Here is a 19,686-nt window from a genome sequence, read left to right as displayed (position 1 = left end):
ATTTCCTTTATAATCAGAAAAATATTCAAAGGTGAGCACTCTCACCATTCTCTTTCAATATAGTTCTTAAAAATTTAGGCAGAACACTTAGTCAAGAGAAAACCATAAAGCAGATACAAATAGAAATGGAGAAAGTTAATTTATCCCTCTTGGTGGTGATGTGGTTATACTTAGAGAATATTAAAGACTGCACAAAAGACTATAGAACTAATTTTCTGCAAATTAATAAATTTGCTGAGAAGAAAATCAGCAAATCAATCTCATTCATGATAGTCTCAAAAGTAAAATAAAATACATAAGAACAAACCATACTAAAAAGGTGAAAGACCCCTAAAATAAAATTCCAAAACAGTGAAGAAGATACTAGAAGGTCTTCATGGATGGATATGGAAAATTAATATTGCTAAATTGTACTACTACACAAGGCGATCCACAGATTCAGTGCAAGTTTCATCAAAGTGTCAATGAATTTCTTCACAGTACTAGAAAAAATACTAAACTCCTAAATTTCACAAAAGGTCATACAATACTTTTTTCTTCATTTTGTTTTATTTATAGGTGGACACAATGCATTTATTTTATTTTTATGTGATGATGAGGATTTAACCCAGGGCCTCATGCATGCTAGTCAAACTCTCTAACACTGAGCCACAACCCCCTGCCTAACATATTTAAGTAACCAAGCAATATCAAAAATAAACAGGCAAAGTTGGAGGCATCACTACACCTGATGTGAAAACATTCTACAGAGCCATTTTAACAACTTAGCATGCTAATGACATAAAAATAGGCAATAAGATCAGTGGAACAGAATAGAACGCCCCAAAATAAATCCATGCACCTAAAACTACTTCTCAATATAGGTACCAAAATCACAAATTGGAGAAAAAATAGCCTCCCTGACAAATGGTGCTGGAAGACTGCAAAGGAAGCAATCAGGAGAGTGAAGAGATCATCATGAGAATGAGAGACAATCTTCACCAGTTATTCATCCATTGGTTTAGTATGTGGAATGTAAAAAAGGAACTAAAAAAAGTTAACAACAACGACAAATAAAACAAGTACACAACAAAAACACCAACACATTTCTCAAAAGAAGAAATATAAATGGCCAAGAAACATAAAAATAATCCTCAAATCTTTAGCCATCAAGGAAATTCAAATAAAAATTACCAGGAGATTCCATCTGTGAAATCAAAGGAGATAATATATATAAAGCATGAGTGTGTAATAACTATTAGAATTTGTTTCTACTTAATAGGGAGTGCATTGCTTTAGAGTCTCATGAAATATTCTTTCTCCCCTACCTACTCTGGGAGTTCCAGGAGTTGTCCAGGATTTACTTCTGTGGCATAAGTAGGAGATATTAATAATGAACAGAGGTTTGAAATGCTTCTTTCAGTCCTTTTTCATACATAGGAGAGTGCTGCTTCTATTATTATGCTCAAAAGGAGACAATAGCTAACTTCTATTTTTATAGCCCAGCAATTCTCAATCTGAATAAATCAAATGGGAAATTTTAAAAATGCCTGTCACTGGGCTACAACCCAGACCATATGATTTCTGAGGGTGTGGCCCTGGCACCTGACATTTGAAAAGCATTCTGGACGTTTCTAATGTCCATCAGAGACTGAGAATGACCAAGGAATACTTTCTATTAGAAATTTTATTGCTTAACTAGAGAATTATTCTAAATACTTCTAATAAATTATAAGTTTACTCATTTCAGATAGGTCTCCCCCCCTCTCTCTCTGTCTCTCTTTAATGAGGTATTTTAGAAAACTTAATATCAATGAATTATTATACTAATTTCACTAGTTTTTGAACAACTATTTTTCATTTCAATAAATTTGTCTTTTCCTGACATGTTCTGCTCAATATTGACTCTGCAAGTTATTGAAGTGTTCTAGAGAGAGATAACAGGTATTGAACTTCAGATCACTTTTAGACAATATGTATTAAACCATTTATCAAATGTACTAAACTGTTCTTACTATGAGTATATGAGTGGTGACACAACTACATCAATATTCATAGATGCTCAATTCAGAAGAGCTAGATTGTGGAATCAACCTCAATACCCTTCAATTGATGAATGGATAAAGAAATTGTGGTATATGTACACATTGGAATATAACTCAGTCATAAAGAGGAATAAAATTATGGCATTTGCTGGTAAATGGATGGAGCTGGAGAATATCATGCTAAGTGAAAGAAGCCAAGTCAAAAAAACCAAAGGCCAAATGTTTTTTCTGATAAGTGGATGATGATACATAAAGAGAGGGTGTAGGGGGGCAAGAGAAGAATGGAGAAACCGATGGTGTAGAGGAAAATGGGGCAAAAGGGTGGAGGAAGGAAAGAGAGTAGACTGAGACAGATATTATTACCCTATGTACATATATGATTACACTAATGGTGTCAATCTACATTGTATAAACCATAGAAATGAAAAGTTGTACTCTATTTGTATACAATGAATCAAAATGTAGTCTGTAAAAAAAAGAAAAAAGAAAAAAGATTAGTGCCCTTATTAAATGACCCAAGAAAACAAGCTGGCAGTTTCTGCCACATAAGGACACATTTAGAAGGTCCGAGCCATGAACCAGAAAGAAGACTCGCATCAAAAAATGAAGCTGCCAGTTCACTGATCTTGTGCTCTTCAGCAGTGTGAGAAACACATTTCTCACTTTATAGACTACCCAACATGTGATATTTTGCCATATAATCCAAAATAAAATAACACAATGTGCACTAGAGTCAACACTGTGAATTGCATAGTGAAGAAAAAAAGTAAAAGCAAAAGGGAATTAATTCCAAGGAGCAAGTTAGTGTAGATTACTGAAGTCATGGTAACAATAACAATCTATATAAATTACCAATGGTGTGCTGAGACAATCTCAGATCAAAGTCAGGGATTAGGAAATTAACAGACTCAAGTTTACTTAAGACGGCAAAAAAAAGAGAAAAACAGATGTGTATGTGTGTGTGTAGCACTTTGCATATATTGGAGCTATTCCTACTATTAATTTACACATCTGACCTAAAGCTGTGGCCAAGAGATGTTTTCCATTACCCCATTGACCATAAAGTTGTGATGAAATGATTTAGTTTAAACACTCCTGGGGTATAACATGAATGACTGCTTTCAAAAATAAGGAGCACTGTAATTATTCCCTATAAAGATGTAAAGGCAAAAAAAGTGATGTGTTATTAATTTTATTTCTCAAGCAGTAGTTCACAAGAAGAATATAGGTGTGAATTGCAAAGGAAAGGTTATAAGGAGACATCAATTATTTTTCACACTTAGTCTAACTTCATTAGAGTAGTCTTAGAAGACAGATGATCATTAATTTTTCAGTCAAAAATTTGTTGATAACATTGTTTCCTTTGTTATTGCCAGAAATGTCTCATGCATCCCATCTTCTTTTACCACTGTCAGTGCAGTGTTTTCTTCTCTCCATAGGAGTAACTCTACAAGTAAGCACATTTGTATTTCCGTTTTTCTGTCATGATTTATTATCTCAGTGTTCCTATGACCATATACAGGATTTTATATAATTATTTGCATAAAGGAACTATCAATATGTCTATATGTATATCATTTGTGAATATATTTGTTAATTGTGTATGCAAAAGTGACATCTGATAAATAATTCAGTCAAGTCTGATTCTGTGGGGTTGTGGAGAATTTCAGATGATGGCATTACTCATAAGAGAATTTACAAATTCTGTGGTGATAGAGTACTTTGTAGTCTGGACCACTTGTGGGTGGATCATGTAGTTGAATACACAGTTGGGCTCTCTCTGTCCAGTGCTAAAGCATCTCCTTAGCTCAGTTGGGACACTTGACTATCAAAAGATTTTTGATAATTTTATTTAGTTTTTAAAATACTAAGATAGTTAGTAGGAAAACAATTCTAGGGCTCATTAGATTTGTGTTCTAATTGTTGCTTTCCCGTTTTCTCAGCAACTCTGAGCAGTTTATCAGATGTCAGTGAAACAATACCTCATATAAACTAATTGTGCTAGATGACCTATAAATATATGCATATAGTTCTATAAGATGATATTACCACCAGTGACTATAAATGTGACATTGAGAAAATTATAGGGTATCCCTGAACCTCAATTTCCTCACCTGTGTAATGACAAGAGTCAGTAATCTAAAAACTATTGATCAGAATGTGCAAAAGTAGTGCAGAAAAAAATCATGTAAGACTTGCAATAAATGATCAAACTCATATAGACAACATAGTCCTTGGTATGTAAAAGTTACTAAATAAATATTGTTAATTCCATTTCCTTATAAGGAGTACAATAGGAATAGAATGCATATATCCTTAAAGAAAAAGTATATATAACAATAAAACCAAAATCTTGCTATGTAATTCTAAGAAATTAGAGGCATTTTATTGCACAAATTTCATCATCAAAATTACAGAGCAGTGAAAGCAAGAATAATAAAGAATTATGAATGATTAATCATACACAACTTGTATATCAAAAACAATATGAATTTTTAGGATGTGACTGAATTTCTAATTCAATCAAAACTTCAGGATCAGAGTTGTTAAAAAAAAGAGCTTATTATTCATGAATATTTGCAGGAATCATTCCTTGGGATCCTCAGATCCATCATAAGGATTATTACTGTAATAATTTTTATTAATTATCATGTGCTACTACCACAGGTGAAAAGTGTCCTTCCTAAGACACTCCATCTCTAATGAGGAGACTCTCCCATTCTATGTCAATGAATTGACAGTAATAAGTTCCAAAGTCTAAGAATTCTATGCATTGAAACAGCTAATATCTTACAGAGAAGAATGCATCTGCTATTGGACAAGATTATAGGATTTTATTTTATTTTAATATAAAATAAATAATACATGCAGGCATATTGGATTAATTCAAAGTTGACAGTCAACTTGACCTTCTCCTATTCCTAGCATCTTAAAACAGATCTTAAGAAATTACTTTCTAAGTATTTATTTTCTTTTATATATACTGTCACTTTTTGAGGGTCCATTTATTTTTTTCAACTACTTTTTTTTTTAACAAAAAAGTTAATTTGCACATCAAACACCATGACCTAACTTTCATGAATTGCTTATGCCACCCCATCTTATTTCTCATATTCCTTAATGCAGTATCATAGCTACTATTATTTGGCATAGTAAACAACATTCCTAATGCTAAAAACAAGTGAACAGGGGCTGGGGAGATAGCTCAGTCAGTAGAGTGCTTGCATTGCAAGCACAAGTGCCTGGATTCGTATCCCCAGCACTGAAAAAAAAAAAAATTTTGAATTCTTTCTTAAATATCACTTTAAGTACTTTATCCAACAAATATGAAAAATACTTCTAGAGGATGCAGATTAAAATACATTATTGCATTTCATTGAAAGGAATATGATTAGATTTGCCAAAACTAGTCTTTTCTTTAATCCTATTTTCTAAACACTTTGAGATTTTCCCTTATTGACATAGGACGGAATTATAAGGCTAGACCTTGAGAGAGATCTTTGCTCCTCTATACCAATGGAGCAAGTGAGACAACAGCTTTTATGCTTTTTAGAGCAACTCTTGTGTTTGGAGATAAAAAAGTAGATTGGCCATTTAATAAATTATAAGATGTCTGTTTTATTTTGCTTAACATGCTTCCAATTTTCATTTTTTCTGCAAATAACATAATTTTATTCTTTTTTATGACTAAATAAAATTCCATTGTGTATATATACCTCATTTTCTTTATCCATTCATTTTTCCGTGGCATTTAGGCTGGTTAAATAGCTTGACTAATGTGAATTTCACTGTTATAAAACATGTGTATACACATATAGCTATAATAGACTGACTAATTCTTTTGAATAAAGCTCATGTTTTTTCTCAAATATGAAAACCAGAGATAAAAGAGTAAAATTGGGGTGGAGGAGATTCTCATAAAAATAGAAGGGAATCAGTATATAAAAAAGAGACCAAATGAAGAGATGAGGGAAGGGAAAGTTAAGATAGTGTAACATAAAACTGGATAAATTATGTGAATGTACAAGTACTTCTCAATGAATCCCACTATTTACAGTTAAAATGCACAAATAAAATTTAAGACTAAAGTGAACCTATTCACAAAATAATAAATATCCAAAAACATTATCAAGTATTATATTCATGTTACTATAATAACATGTACCAAAATAAATAAACTAACAAATTAAATTTTATGATATAAATACCTATTATAAGTTTGGGGCTTTTTTGTTTGAATAAACTTTTTTATTCAAACCTGCCAATATTACTGTCTTAAATCAGATGGTAGTGTCCTCTATTCCTTAATATAGTGGTGCCCAATAGTTATTTTTCTTCATGGTTTTACATTTCTGTACTTACACAGAGCTCATTAAACTATTTATTTTATTCACTTTTGTTTTTGCACTGGGACTTGAACTCAGGGGTACTTTATCACTGAGTTACATCACCCATCTTTTCATTTTTTAAATTTTGAGACAGGGTATCACTATTGTTGATTGGTCTACATGTTGCTGTGACTGACCCTGAATTTGCAATTCTCCTGCTTTAGCTTTCCAAGTTGCTAGAATTATAGGTGTCACTACATCCAGCTTTTATTTACAAATTATTCCTACAAAACACCAGTCCAAAACCATGTAAAAGAATTATTTAATCCCCAAGTGAAAGTCAAATTACTCATTCATGTCTACGTTTAAAACAACAACATCTACAAACCTATGTCAATATGCCCTGTTGAATTTTAAAATGTTTCTGATCTATCCAACTAAAATCCCAGGAACTGGGAAACTGCTTATATATCACTTGTATTATTGCATTATTTCTATGGTTGATATGAAAATAGGCTAATCTAGGTGAGCTTAAGAGCAGAGAGTTGTCTACTTGCAGAAGTCAGAAAGGTTTCAACCATGTAAGGGCAGGAGTGCACACAACCTTAGAGGTTTTGAAGAGTGACAAGAAATAAGGATTATGAGCATTCTAAGGAATCTAAGAGCAGCCACCATCTGAGAACCAGGAAAGAAAAAGGAAGTTCAGTCCTACCAGTAGTAGAAACTGAATTTAGCTAGCAACTTTTCTAAGCTCAGAAGCAGATTTTTCTTTTTTTCTCAAGTGTCTTTAGCTAAAAGCATGAACTTGCTGTTTCCTTGATTTTGACCTAGCAGTACTACAGTGAGAGAACTCAGTTGAGCACATTTAAAAGTCTGTTTCACTTAACTGTGAGATAATAAATTAGTGTTGGTTGAAATTGTTAGTGTTGGTAAGTTTCATTTTACAGCAACAGAAAACTAATTCTAAATCAGTTTTCTCAAGATTTTTAAAGCAGATCATTTTTCATATGAAACTTATGTATAAAGTTAATATATATAACTCGTATCAGCCAGATTTTAACAGATTAAAAAGGTACTTAACTCCACAAAATGACACAGACCCTTTTTCCCATATGGTACCATCAGTAAATCTTCAGAAATCTAGTAGAAGACTTGAAGATGAGAATATATTTGAGTACTTAATAAAAAATCAAAAATTAGAGTCTCATATAAAAAGTTTATTCTGGTTGCTCCTAGTTTAGGACACAAGTTGCTTAATTAGCCACTTGGATTTACCAAAGTCTAGAAGTTTTTTTATCTCTATCTTAACTAACAGCTCTAGAAGCCAAATTCTCACAACTGCTATTTGCACTACTCATTGTAAACATAAAATATGATTCTTCCAGCTCTGAACTTCCTTTTGGCTCAAATTGAAAGAAAACCTAAAAGGAAGCAGGTAATGGCATGTATCCCACACTTGTAATGATTTCTTGGTAAGCTTAAGAGCATGCATAAATACTACCTTCCCATACACTTCTTAAAATCCATGAGATATTCTGTAGCAGGGAAAAGGATTCTTTAAATAAAAGATCCTTAAGGGAGAAAAAGGGCAGTTTGTGATGCAAACATGAAATGTATTTCTCATTTTAATAGATGTTTTCATCTGTAATTTATGTCAAACAACTGAACACAAAATATTCTCTTAATAATCAAGAGAGTGCAATTGATTGTGTGTATATATGCACACATCAACTATTCTGGAAGTACCTATGCAGTTATGTACCTATGTAAAGGTATATTTGATGTGTTTGTATATAATTTCTTCATAGTAATTCACATGAGTTCTCTTAAATTTCAAGTATTACTTGTACATATTATTCTTATAAAAAGCTCTATGACAGTTTAATTTGTTTTTAGTATGTCTATTATCTTCTTAAAATATAATCTCTTTATTATTTTTCTAGCTTCATTATTAGAAGTATATCCAGTTCCTTGCATATGACCAGCACTCAATAGTAACTGTTGAATACATATGTCCAAATACTAAATAAAACATATTCCGTGAGATGACAAAGTAAACTTCCAATTCCTCCAAACTTTAAAAGCATTCATTCAGTACAATGCATTCATTCAGATTTCATTAAATCTGGAATCTCATTTGGTTTTGATTTTATAGACCTATTTATGATGTTGATGTAATGATTCAAGAGGAGATATGTTTCTGCAGTGGTAGGTAGGTGTGGAAATAAAAAGTCTGAATATTGAAGACATACTTTCTGCTACAAGTGCTGGAGAAGCAAACATTTGTGATCATCACACAAAGTCATGTAGTTTTCAATTTTGGTTCAGATTATATTTTACATTATGTAACTGTAGGCCATGCAGAAGTGGGATGGTAATATTACCTATGGAACACAGTTGTTAAAACTGAATGAGTTAAGATGTGTGTGTTTGTGTTTGTGATGTATAGATCCACACACATGCACCTAAGCTGGACTTGCAGGCCTGTATTAAGGTTTTGTTGTTGTTATCAATCATGATTTTAACATGGTTTTGAAAATTCTTGAAAACCTTTTGTTTTTATGTTTTATTCTTCAGAAAAATCTCTGGTTCCTAGGTTTGTTGTTGTTTCAGCCTACACTCATCTGCAACAAAATGATCCTTGTTTTAAGGCCCATACATTAAATTTGAAATTCTTCACTTACTAATGGATTAATCTTCAATTTATTTTATCCTTCAATATAATCTACCTTATGCTGGGTGCCTCCTTTCAATAATAACAACTAAAAAAAGTTGTGATTAATTTCAGTTTACCAGTTCAAAACAAGATGATTCAAAATATTACCCACTAATAGGTGGAGGGCTTTTGCAATATAAGGTAAATTACATTCAAAAAAAACCAAAACATTTGAAATTAGGGTAGTCTATATTAGTAAGGTGGGTCCCACTGTTAACTCTGCTTTGAAACCTGGGAGGGCAGCAGCAAGTGCACAATAAGGAAAAAAATACAGATGAAAAAATTTACAGTATCCTGAGAAGTACGTTTCAAACATTCACTAAAAAAAGTAGACATTTCCCCTATTGCAAACTTACATGGTTCATGTGAATAGTACACTGCACAGCACTCAGAGATTCAAGAGATATGGAGTTTCTTTTTCGTTAAACCTGTGGCTATCCATAAACTGCCAATATTTCTTCAACCTTGACAAACATTCCCAGTCCTGAAAAATACAAGAAGAATGATAAGAGGTGCTATTTATTTTTTCATGAACTCAGAGCCTCCTTTACTTTAAATATTTCAAAATAGGTTCCTGAAAAATTGCACATGCATGCACACACACACACACACACACACACACACATGCCCTACATATAAATACTAACATATTTCATACCTTTTTCTAATGACATGTAAAATTGTAAATGCAGAAATTATAACATGGAAGGCAAACAAGGTACATACCAATTAATTCCTTCTACTTTAATTGAACATCATTTTTTCAGTCAGTCCTTGTATTTATAAACTCTATCTTAAAAATATTCCATTTCTTTTCAATAAAAATAAATTTAAAAAATAGTGATAATGGATTTGCCAAGTAATTAAATATACCATATAGGGTAATGACTGCTATTTAGATAAACTCATTAGTTAAAAGAAGCCAAGAAGACTACAGGATGAATTCACAGGGTATTTTCTGAACTGATTTCTTCTACTTAAAATAAGATTAGAAAAAAATATAGCCCTATGTTTAGATTATGAATAACATAATGAAAATATAGAACATTCTTCTTCAGTATCTTCACCTGCATATATTTTTTCCTCAAAGCTTCCTGTATACATTACTGTATTCATTACTTCCTGTATACATTACATTCAACATAGAAATACTAGTGAAATTTAATAAAAAGTTAAGAAAAGCCAAAAACAATAAATTAACTTTTTAATTTGATCCTTGTATAATTTATGAAGCATATTTTTGAAAGGACATTCCAGAGTTTATTTATTTTTATGTGGTGCTGAAAATTGAACCCAGTACCTCACACATGCTAGGGAAGTGCTCTACTATGTAACTACAACCACAGTCCTGCCTGTGTCTATTTTTCAAATTATTTTATTTTGAATAACTAACATGTATGACGTTATATATAAAGAAAATATAATCTCATCTATATTGATATATATGAATAAGTATATGTACCTTGCTAAAAGGTTCTGGTAGTGAAAGTAGTTTCCTGCTTGTAGTGGTGGGTGGGTTCCAAGTAAATGGCAGTTTCTGCCTGCTGATTTTCCAGCAGAAGGCAGAAGCTCATGACCAATTTTCTTTTGCAGGGTTCTTGCTCTCTGAATCCAAAAGACAAAACCTCCTGCAGAACACTGGACAGCAGCTTCCAGCTTGAATGGGCGGCAGCTAACAGGATTTATATACCTTGTGGGTAAATGCTATTGGTTCACATTTATGCTAATAAGAGTTTGGAAAAGTAGCAACGCCATTGGTCCAAATTTCTCTGCCACCATACTCCCTTAGGGGAAAACAGAAGTGAGGGAAGAGCAAGAGCACGTGACCTAACCAACAGCGCATTTCCTTTTTACATACCGCCATTAGCAGAGGAGTGGAGGCCAGAGCGAGGAAGTAAAAGCTGCTGCCCTCACCACCCTGCGGCTGTCGCCACCGCCTCTGGGACGCCACCGCTGCATTCTCTGCCTCCAGCACACTGCTCCTGGAGCACAGGAGCCGCTGCCGCAGAGTCCAGGGTACTGGAGCCTCCACTGGTGCAGCTGCATCCAGGGCGCCAGAGCCTCAGCAGCCACCGTCGTGAGGTCCCAAGTGAAGGAGCCAACTCCACCGCTGACGCTGCCTCCTAGCACTTCTAAAAAGGAGGTAGGTGCTAAGAACCCCTCCGGTAGGGTGCATGCGCCTTGTGTGGGGGACAGCAGCGTCTAGAGAGGTTCTCTTTGGTGACGGGAGCCAGCACTTCAGAGACAGGTTCACCCAGGTTGGTGGTCTACTGCCTGAGGGCTAGAGGTGTGACCCATGAGTTTGGGGTTAGTGGGACTAGAAGTAAGGGGGTACTTCTTGTGTCTTTAAGCTGTTTGCAGGACTGGATTTGTTGTGAGGGTCCTCCCTGTGTGCAGCCTACCTTGAGGTGTCTGTGTGGGTGGGACCCCAGTGGGTGGGACCTCATTTTGTGGAGGAACAGGTGTGTGGGTCTAAGTGAGGGGATCTTAAAGGACTGACAAAGTCCTGGGTTGAGGCAGGTCTGTTGGGTGGGAGCTATTTTGAAAGGGACTGGCAAAGGAGGCCCAGTTGTCAGTAAGGGAGAGAGGTTCAGTTTTGGTACATAAGACTCCCTCCTGCACGCCTCACATTTTCAGTCATTGGAGTCACCTCCAGGAGCCAGGAGGCTCATTCAGTGAGGGTTCTTGGTTAGAGTTTGTGGACTGCTCTCTTGGCAGGCAGAGTCTCCTCACCCCTTCCCTCCCCACACAGGAGGATGACAGACAGGTTGTGTGTCCAACCAAGTTTTATTCTGTGAGGCAGGAGATGAGAAGATGAGGCCGGTCTTGCAGGGGAAGCTGATTTTAGTTCTGTGAACTGGGGCTGTTGAGAGTGATCTGCATAGCTGCCCAGTGGAGTGTGTTTCAGGAAATGAGCCTTCCAACCCAGGATGGAGAGGTGCAGCAGTCCAAGAAGGCTGGAGTTACATGCTGTTTCCATGGGAACTGCATGGTTTGACTTTTAACCCAGTCTTTCTTCATGAACAAGGGCAATAGCTTGCCTATACCCCAAAGTCGTGTTGCCAGACAATATACAGACCACCAATTAAATTTGAATTTCAGAAAAAGTGAATACATTTTTAGTATGTGTTGCTAAATATGGCAACTCTACCCCAGGACACATTTGGAAATATCTGGAATATTTTGGTTGCCACAGTTGGGATTGCCTCTGGCATCCAGCAGGAAGAGACCAGGCATGGGGCTCACAACATCCTGTACTGCCCAAGACTCTTCCTACCTGAACCACATTATCAACAGGGAGTATGCAGATGAGAATGGATACTGTCCCTTTTCCAAATGCTGCGGACCAAAAGTATTTTGGATATTTTTAGAATTTGGAATATTGCTAATAGAAAATGAGATATCTTAGGGATGGGTCCCAGATCTACATTTGAAATTCATTTTATGATTCATTTGCACATTAGTCCCATAACCCGAAGGTTACTTTATAAGGTATCTTAGTGAACCTACATTTTGATGTGAACTAACACATGAGGTCAGATATGGAATAGTCCATGCATGGAATCACAGTAACTTCAGAAAGATGCAGAATTTGAATTTTTGGATTAGAAATGCTCAAACTATTCTGGCAAAGTTGGAAAGGTTGCTGTCACCTGATGCGTGTCCCCCCACGCCCACCATGCTAGTCTGATGTGAACATTGTCTTGACTAACTCAGTATCAATGCTTTTAAATTGTTTCATATGCATGTTCGGAGTTCAGAGGAAACATGGGGGCTGTGATTGCTTAGCTGTGTTGTCTGAGACAAACTTCATGATCCTACCTCAGTGTCTTACCTGTAAAGTGACTTGGCCATCTGTGAGGATGGACTCTGTGCTAATGTTAGCATTGCCTACTTCCTTCCAGCTCATGTAAGGGTTACATGGTGTTGGGCACTGCGACAAGAGATTCCAAGCCAGATGTCCTTCATTGCCCACCACAGCCCCATGAAGAGAATCATCATCTCCTTTATTTGATATGTGAGGAACCAAAGGGATAGAGATATTAAGCAACCTGCTTTGAGGTCACACCTGGAGCAGTAAGGATTCAAGCACCATTTTTCCAGGCTTGTGTGACCCTGGCATAGAGAGGGCAGCAGGAGGGAGCTTTGAACTTTGGACTTGCAACCAGAAACATGGCTTGTGGTCAGGTACATGCAGAGAAACAAATTAGTCAGAAAGTTTCATTTATCCCAGTCTGCAGGACTGTGAAAACCAGGCTGCAGCATTTGTACTCACCTCACCAGGTAGCGGGTGGTTATAGGTGTGTGAGTATGGTAGGATTTGCTTAGAGCTGTACTTCAGGATGTCTCAGCTGATAGCAAGAACAGGGTGGACATTGTCTGCTGGATGTCTGAGGGAATGTCATTTGAGCACAGACATGAAGTAGTCATCTGCATTTAGGGTGTTCCTGGCAGAAGGATCAGCATTTGCAAAGTCCTTGAGTTGGGACCAGAGAATATCAAGGAGGTCCCTGAAACCAGAGCAGAGTGATGGAGAGTGATGATGAGGTCAGAGAAAGGATGGGGTCCATCATGCAGAGCCTTGTGACCACTGAAGTCTTTGGCTCTGGGGGAGTTTGGGGCAGGAGAGGAGAGGAAATGCAAGTAGTGGGGAGTGAACAAGGAAGCCATGTCATCAGGCAAGAGAAGAAACTTGTGCCTTTTCTTTGCAGAGGTTTGATTCTGGCTGAGAACTCTGGGCCCCCCACTCACCACCATGTAGAGGAGGTGCCACAGAGTGCTTATCCATTGAATGGGTGAAGAACTTCCAAGTGGGACATTTCTGACCCCCCTGATGCCTGTAGGATTGACTCAGATCAGTGTGTGTGCTTTGTGTTTGTGGGCTCATGAGGGCAGAAATTCTCCTCATGAATAATGCAGACCCATGTGCTTAATGCATATTAAGGCTTTTTCTGTGTTCTGGCAGCACAGGTCCTGAGAGCTTTAGATAGTGATGTGCATATGTGGCAGACTTGATTGCCATGGTTCTCAGTGGTGAGGGTGGCAGGAGGGGCCTAGCTTTCTTGCTTGCTTTTGTCTCCTCTTCCATCCAGCTGAGTCTCCTGGGGTGAGACCTGAGTCTCCTGAGGCTCATGGGGTGCTGTAGGAGCTGGTGGGAGGATTTTGTCAGGGGTTAGTAGATAGGAAAGGTCATATTTGTTGCCACTGTAACTCACAATGACTAAGGCTGCAGAAGAGTGATGGGATTTGAATGGGCTTGACTCCTGTTCCCAGATCTGTCCCTAAGAACCATGTGACTCTGAGCAGCTCCCTAATAGCCTCCTGTTTCTGTTTTCTAAGCAGAGGTGGTTTCAGAACTGCAGGAGTCTGAGTGCCTCAGCTCATCTGAATGGCTGGCACCATCTTCTGTGACCAGGCCCTTCCTTTTTCCTGTATGTGTAATTTGCCAGGTCTGTATTTAAGACTTAATAAATCTCAGTAGCTGATAAGACTTTGAGAGTCTTATTCCCATCCAGGTAAACGAGGGCTCAGCTAAAGCATCTTAAGGGATTATAGGCTTTTAAAAAACGACACACAGTCAAATACCAAGCCCATTCTGATGATAATCTCATTTAACTATGCCCATTCCCTGTTCAGTGAATAAAAATTTTCTCTTGTGGATTAGGACATTCAGGCACAGAGATGGCAGTACCTAGGCTGGAGTTGTAGCTCACTGGTGGAATGCTTGCCTCACATATATGAGGCACTGGGTTGTATCCTCAGCACCACATAAAAATTAATAAAATACAAGTATTGTGTTCATCTACACATAAATATTTAAAAAAAATTACTCTCCAATTCAATTGCAGTTCTAGCCTTTCTATATTTGTAATTTCTTCAACATTGACAAACCTGGCTCCCATTATTTACAAGTATTGGCTTATTTGTTCAATTGTATGTATCTGTTGTGTAATGACTAGATCAAACTAATTGACACACCCATTACCTCACACACTTCCTATTTTTCTTTTTTTTGTGGTAAGAACCCTTAAAATTTCTCTTAGCAATTTTCAAGTATACAATATGTTGTCATTAACTGTAGTTATCCTGATATGCAGTAGGTCTCTTGAACTTATTTCTCTGAATTGCAAATCATCTCCCCAACCCCTCCTAACCTCCTATTTCCTAGAAATGATCATTTTATTTTCTACTTCTGAGTTCAACTTTCTTATGTACATATATATAACTTTTTTATATACATATATATATAAATTATATATTTTAAGATAGGGTTGTTTCCTTGCTCATGAGTTGTTTGAATTCCTTATATGTGTCTGTCTGTTCATTATATTGATTCTTCTTCTGCTGTTCTGAAGAGCTGTTAATTTGATGCAATCTCATTTGAATTTTTTTTGCTTTTGTTGTTTATGCTTTGAGGTTCATATTCCAAAAAAATCTTTGCCCATATCAGTGTCATACACCTTTATCCTTTCTTTTTCTTGTAATAGTTTTGCACTTTCAAATCTTATATTTAACTCTTCAATGTATATTGAGATGATTTTTGTATATGGCCTTAATTTCATACTTTTGCATGTTCAATTTTCCTAGCACTATTTATTGAAGAGACTATGCTCTCCCTATTGTGGCATCTTTGTTGAAGATCAGTGGATCATAAATATATTCATTTTGGGACTCTTTATTCTGTTCCATGTGTCTTTCTACAGCAGTTCTGTGCAGTGATCTTGGTTATAATATTCTTTCTTTTGACACTTTTCCAGTCTAAATTGCCATCCTCCAATCTAGAGGTTGCCATATGCTTGATGGACATTTTCTATCCTGGGGTTTCCTTTCTCTGTCACCTTGGAAAATTCCTTACACTTCTCTTGTACTGGTTCTGCTTATAATATCCATGTCATCCTCTTTCTTAGTTTATTGTATTGTCTTGTCAAAGCACACACATTAGTAGCTATCAACAAAAGCACATGAAATTTTCAGTTTTTGCTCCAATTTTATTTCCATTTATCCTGAAAATCTCCTTTTGGTGTTTCCTGTCATTTCTGCTGGTGATGAATTTTCTCCTTTATATGAAAGTATTTCCAGTTTGCCTTTGGTCCTGAAGGATATTTTTGTTGGATATAGAATTCAGTGTCCTCTGATTGGAGGATGTCATTTTCCTTTGATGCTTTAGATTTGTGGTTTTCAGTAGTTTACTAATGATGTGTTTAGTTTTTATTCAAAGTTTGTCTTTTTTGTGTTCACTCAGCTTGCTGAATCTATGTTTATGTGTTTTACATGGATGTTTTCATTTATTATTTCATTAATTTGGAGGGACCTATCCACTTCTTATGTTTTGCAACTTCAATTAGCCTTACGTTTGACCTTTTGATATTGACTGTAGAACCATTGTGCTCAGTCCATTTGTTCAGTCTTTTTTCTGTTTTTCAGTTTGTATAGTTTGTGCTGATTAAGTTCAACTCACTGACATTTAATCTTTTATGTCTATTTAGCTATGAAGATTACCTACTGACTCTTGAAGTTCAGATAATGTATTTATCAGCTTTAAAATTCTCATTTTTAAAGTGAATTTTTCTTTGACATTTCTTATCTTTTCAGTTGTTTCAGGTTTCTTGTCTTTACCTCAGTGAGTGTAGTTATCATAGCTGATTTAAAGTCTTTTCTCTGATAATTCTAATATCAGAGATATTTTGAGGTTGGGAGGTTGGGATGTGTTAATTTTTCCCTTTAGAATGGGTTACATTTTTAGGATCTTTTTTGTATTTCAAATGATTTTAGATTGTTTCTTTTTTTTTTATTTTTTAAGAGGACCTTGCTGTGTTGCTCAAGCTGACTTCAAACTGCTGGACTCAATTGAGTCTTCTGTGTAGACATAAATTCTTCTGAGGAATCCTGACCTTTTTTATTGCACAGACAATTGTCTTTAGACCTTTCCTGAAGCTCAGAATGGAAGTTTTATTCTCTGTAAAAGAGGGACAAACTCTCACTTCAAAATTTTAAGCCATTATGATGCTGCTCTGTGTCTTACACAGCAAAAGAGTTAAGTTTCAGTTTGAGACTTGTACAATGTTCATAGGAATTAGAGGATACCTTTTTTTCAGCATTCACCTGTCCTTAATTGCCACTAGCATTCATCTATGGTTGATCAAACTCTTTCCCTCTTTTTTATCAAGGGAATCTGTGGAATTTATATGGATGTTTTAGCAGCCTACCCTGCATCACTCCTATGATGATGGCCAGTCTTTGGGGCAAAATATTCACTTCTGTCCCGTTCCCAAAACAAAAACACAAACAGTGGAAAACCATCCGAGTAATAGTCACTTCAGTTTTCTCCTCCCAACACTCTGTCTTCCATTTGTTTACCCTTCAGGACCTACATGTAGTTGTTTCTGTTTCTTCCAAAGTTTACACTTGTAACCCAACTTACTTTTAAGTCATTTTTCAGACTTTGAAGCCATGCATGGTCTCTCCCAACCTAACATTTTCATCAGAAATTCATCTAGTATGGTACTGAAAATTGTTTTAGTAAAAAATGAGAATAAAACTGTAGGTTATATTACAGAGTTGCAGTGAGGAATTCTGCAGGGTTTTGAAAAGGTACTTCCTAAAATATCTTCTGTGTTTTGGGTGAAACATGGATGGAATAAGGGACTTTTTAAACTTTTGTCATCTCTATGCTGTACTGTTGCAACAACCTGAATTCAGACAGTGCTAATCAAGTTGGAAATGGAGGAATATATTTAGAAACATTATGAAAGTAGAATAGTCCCAATTTGGCCATAGGTTTATTAATGGAGGAAAGAGATAAGATGACTACTGCTTACTGCCTAGGAATGATAATGATGTCATTAATCTGGATACAGTGTATAGGTGGACAGCACAGTTTAAGGGAAATTATAAACTGAATTAGAAACATGTTGCATTCAAAATTCTGGACAGTATTATTCAGCATAAAGTATGAAAGTTAAAGAGGAACTTTGGAGAACAGGTCTAGAAATGCAGATTTAACTCTTTAGCAGAGAAACAATATGAGTCTTATGAATAGACCCTTGAAAATGGTAGAAACCTCAGAGGTAAACCTATGAAAGAGGGTGAATCAGCAGGAAATCTGAGAATTTTGGAGAAATTTAGAAGAGCCAGGAGACTGAGGTATATCAGAGGCCAAAAGTGAGAAGTTTGTAGTCTGAAGAATTTGTCAGTGGTGTCTTTCATACCCATAAAAAAATCCAGCAAGCAAAGAGATGTAATCCTCCATCTAAGATCATGCCCACTTTAGTAATGAGGCTCTTCCTCCAAAGCAGCAGTACCAAAAATTTAATTTTGTTATAGATATTAATGCAAAAGTCATATTCCAAGGCAGAGTAAAGAAGATGTAATGGAGGAAATAGAGGTGTTGAGTCTAGACCACATTTTAAAACTTCCTCTGGAAGGGGAATGAGAGCAATGGAATGGTAGCTGGTGGCTTAGAGGCATAAGGGGAGCAGGGTCAGAATCTTAGTTTGGGTATTATTAGAAAGGCAACTCTGGAGAGAATAATGAGTTTGGTGGTAAAGTTTTATATAGTAGATAGATAAAAATAAAATTTTAATTTTAGAATGTGAGGTTATAAATATTTAAGAGCATTTCTGTCTGTAATATAAGAAGGAAAGAGGGTAAGTATGGAGAAGTTTTTTCAGGGAGAAAAGTGAGTCTACATTGAAGGAAATTGGGGAATTAAGACATTGAGATTGAGTGTAGAGTGAGGTTGCTATTTCTGCACTCATTTATGGAATAGAAAATAGTTGGAAATAAATCTTGCATCAAACAACAAATAGAAAAGCCATCTCCCCCTCACCTACCAAATTATTTGAAGATATTTGAGAAGCAACAAGAGTATGAATTTCTAGAAGAAAAATAAAAGTTTAGGGAAACAAGACCAGTATTTGCAGCTGTTTTTCCCTAGTGGATCTCTGCCAATTTTTGGAAGATCTTCTGAAAAACTGAGCAATGCATTTGATAACCCCTTAGAGTTAGAGTGATAGTGGATAGAACTCAGGAACCTGTAATGTGGTCTTCATGAATTACTCCAGTTTAGAACTGAGGGGCCACATCTAGAAGCAAGGGTGAATTTGTAGAGATCAAAAGTGTGTAATTGAGTCCCAGGCAGGGTTGAGGGAGAAGTAATATTTGTTAAGAGAATGACTGAAAACATTTCTAAACTGATGAAAATTATCAAGTAACAGATTCAAGAAGCCTTCTTACCACCACACAGGAGAAAAAAATCTACCCATACTTTTATACTGTGGTACATCTACAGAAAACCAAGGATAAAGAGAAAAATCTCTAAAGTTGCCAGGGGAGAGGAAAAAGTATACTTTCAGGAAATTAACAATTAGACTCATGATTGACTTCTCATCAGAAACAGTGGATGCTGTAAGACAATGGAATGAAAACTTCAAAGTACTGAGAAAATATAATCCACAGACTAGAATTCTAAAACCTGAGAAAATATACTATTAGAATGAGAATGTCCTTTTTCCTAGACTCTCCTCTGTTGCACCCTACACCCTCTTAGCAATTTCATCTGTTCTTGAACACTCTGAGTATCTGTATGCAAATGACTGTTTAATTTCTGTCAGTTATG

The sequence above is a fragment of the Sciurus carolinensis genome, chromosome 18 (genome assembly GCF_902686445.1).
Source record: "Sciurus carolinensis chromosome 18, mSciCar1.2, whole genome shotgun sequence".
NCBI lineage: Eukaryota > Metazoa > Chordata > Mammalia > Rodentia > Sciuridae > Sciurus > Sciurus carolinensis.
Note: the sequence above shows the minus strand (reverse complement) of the source record.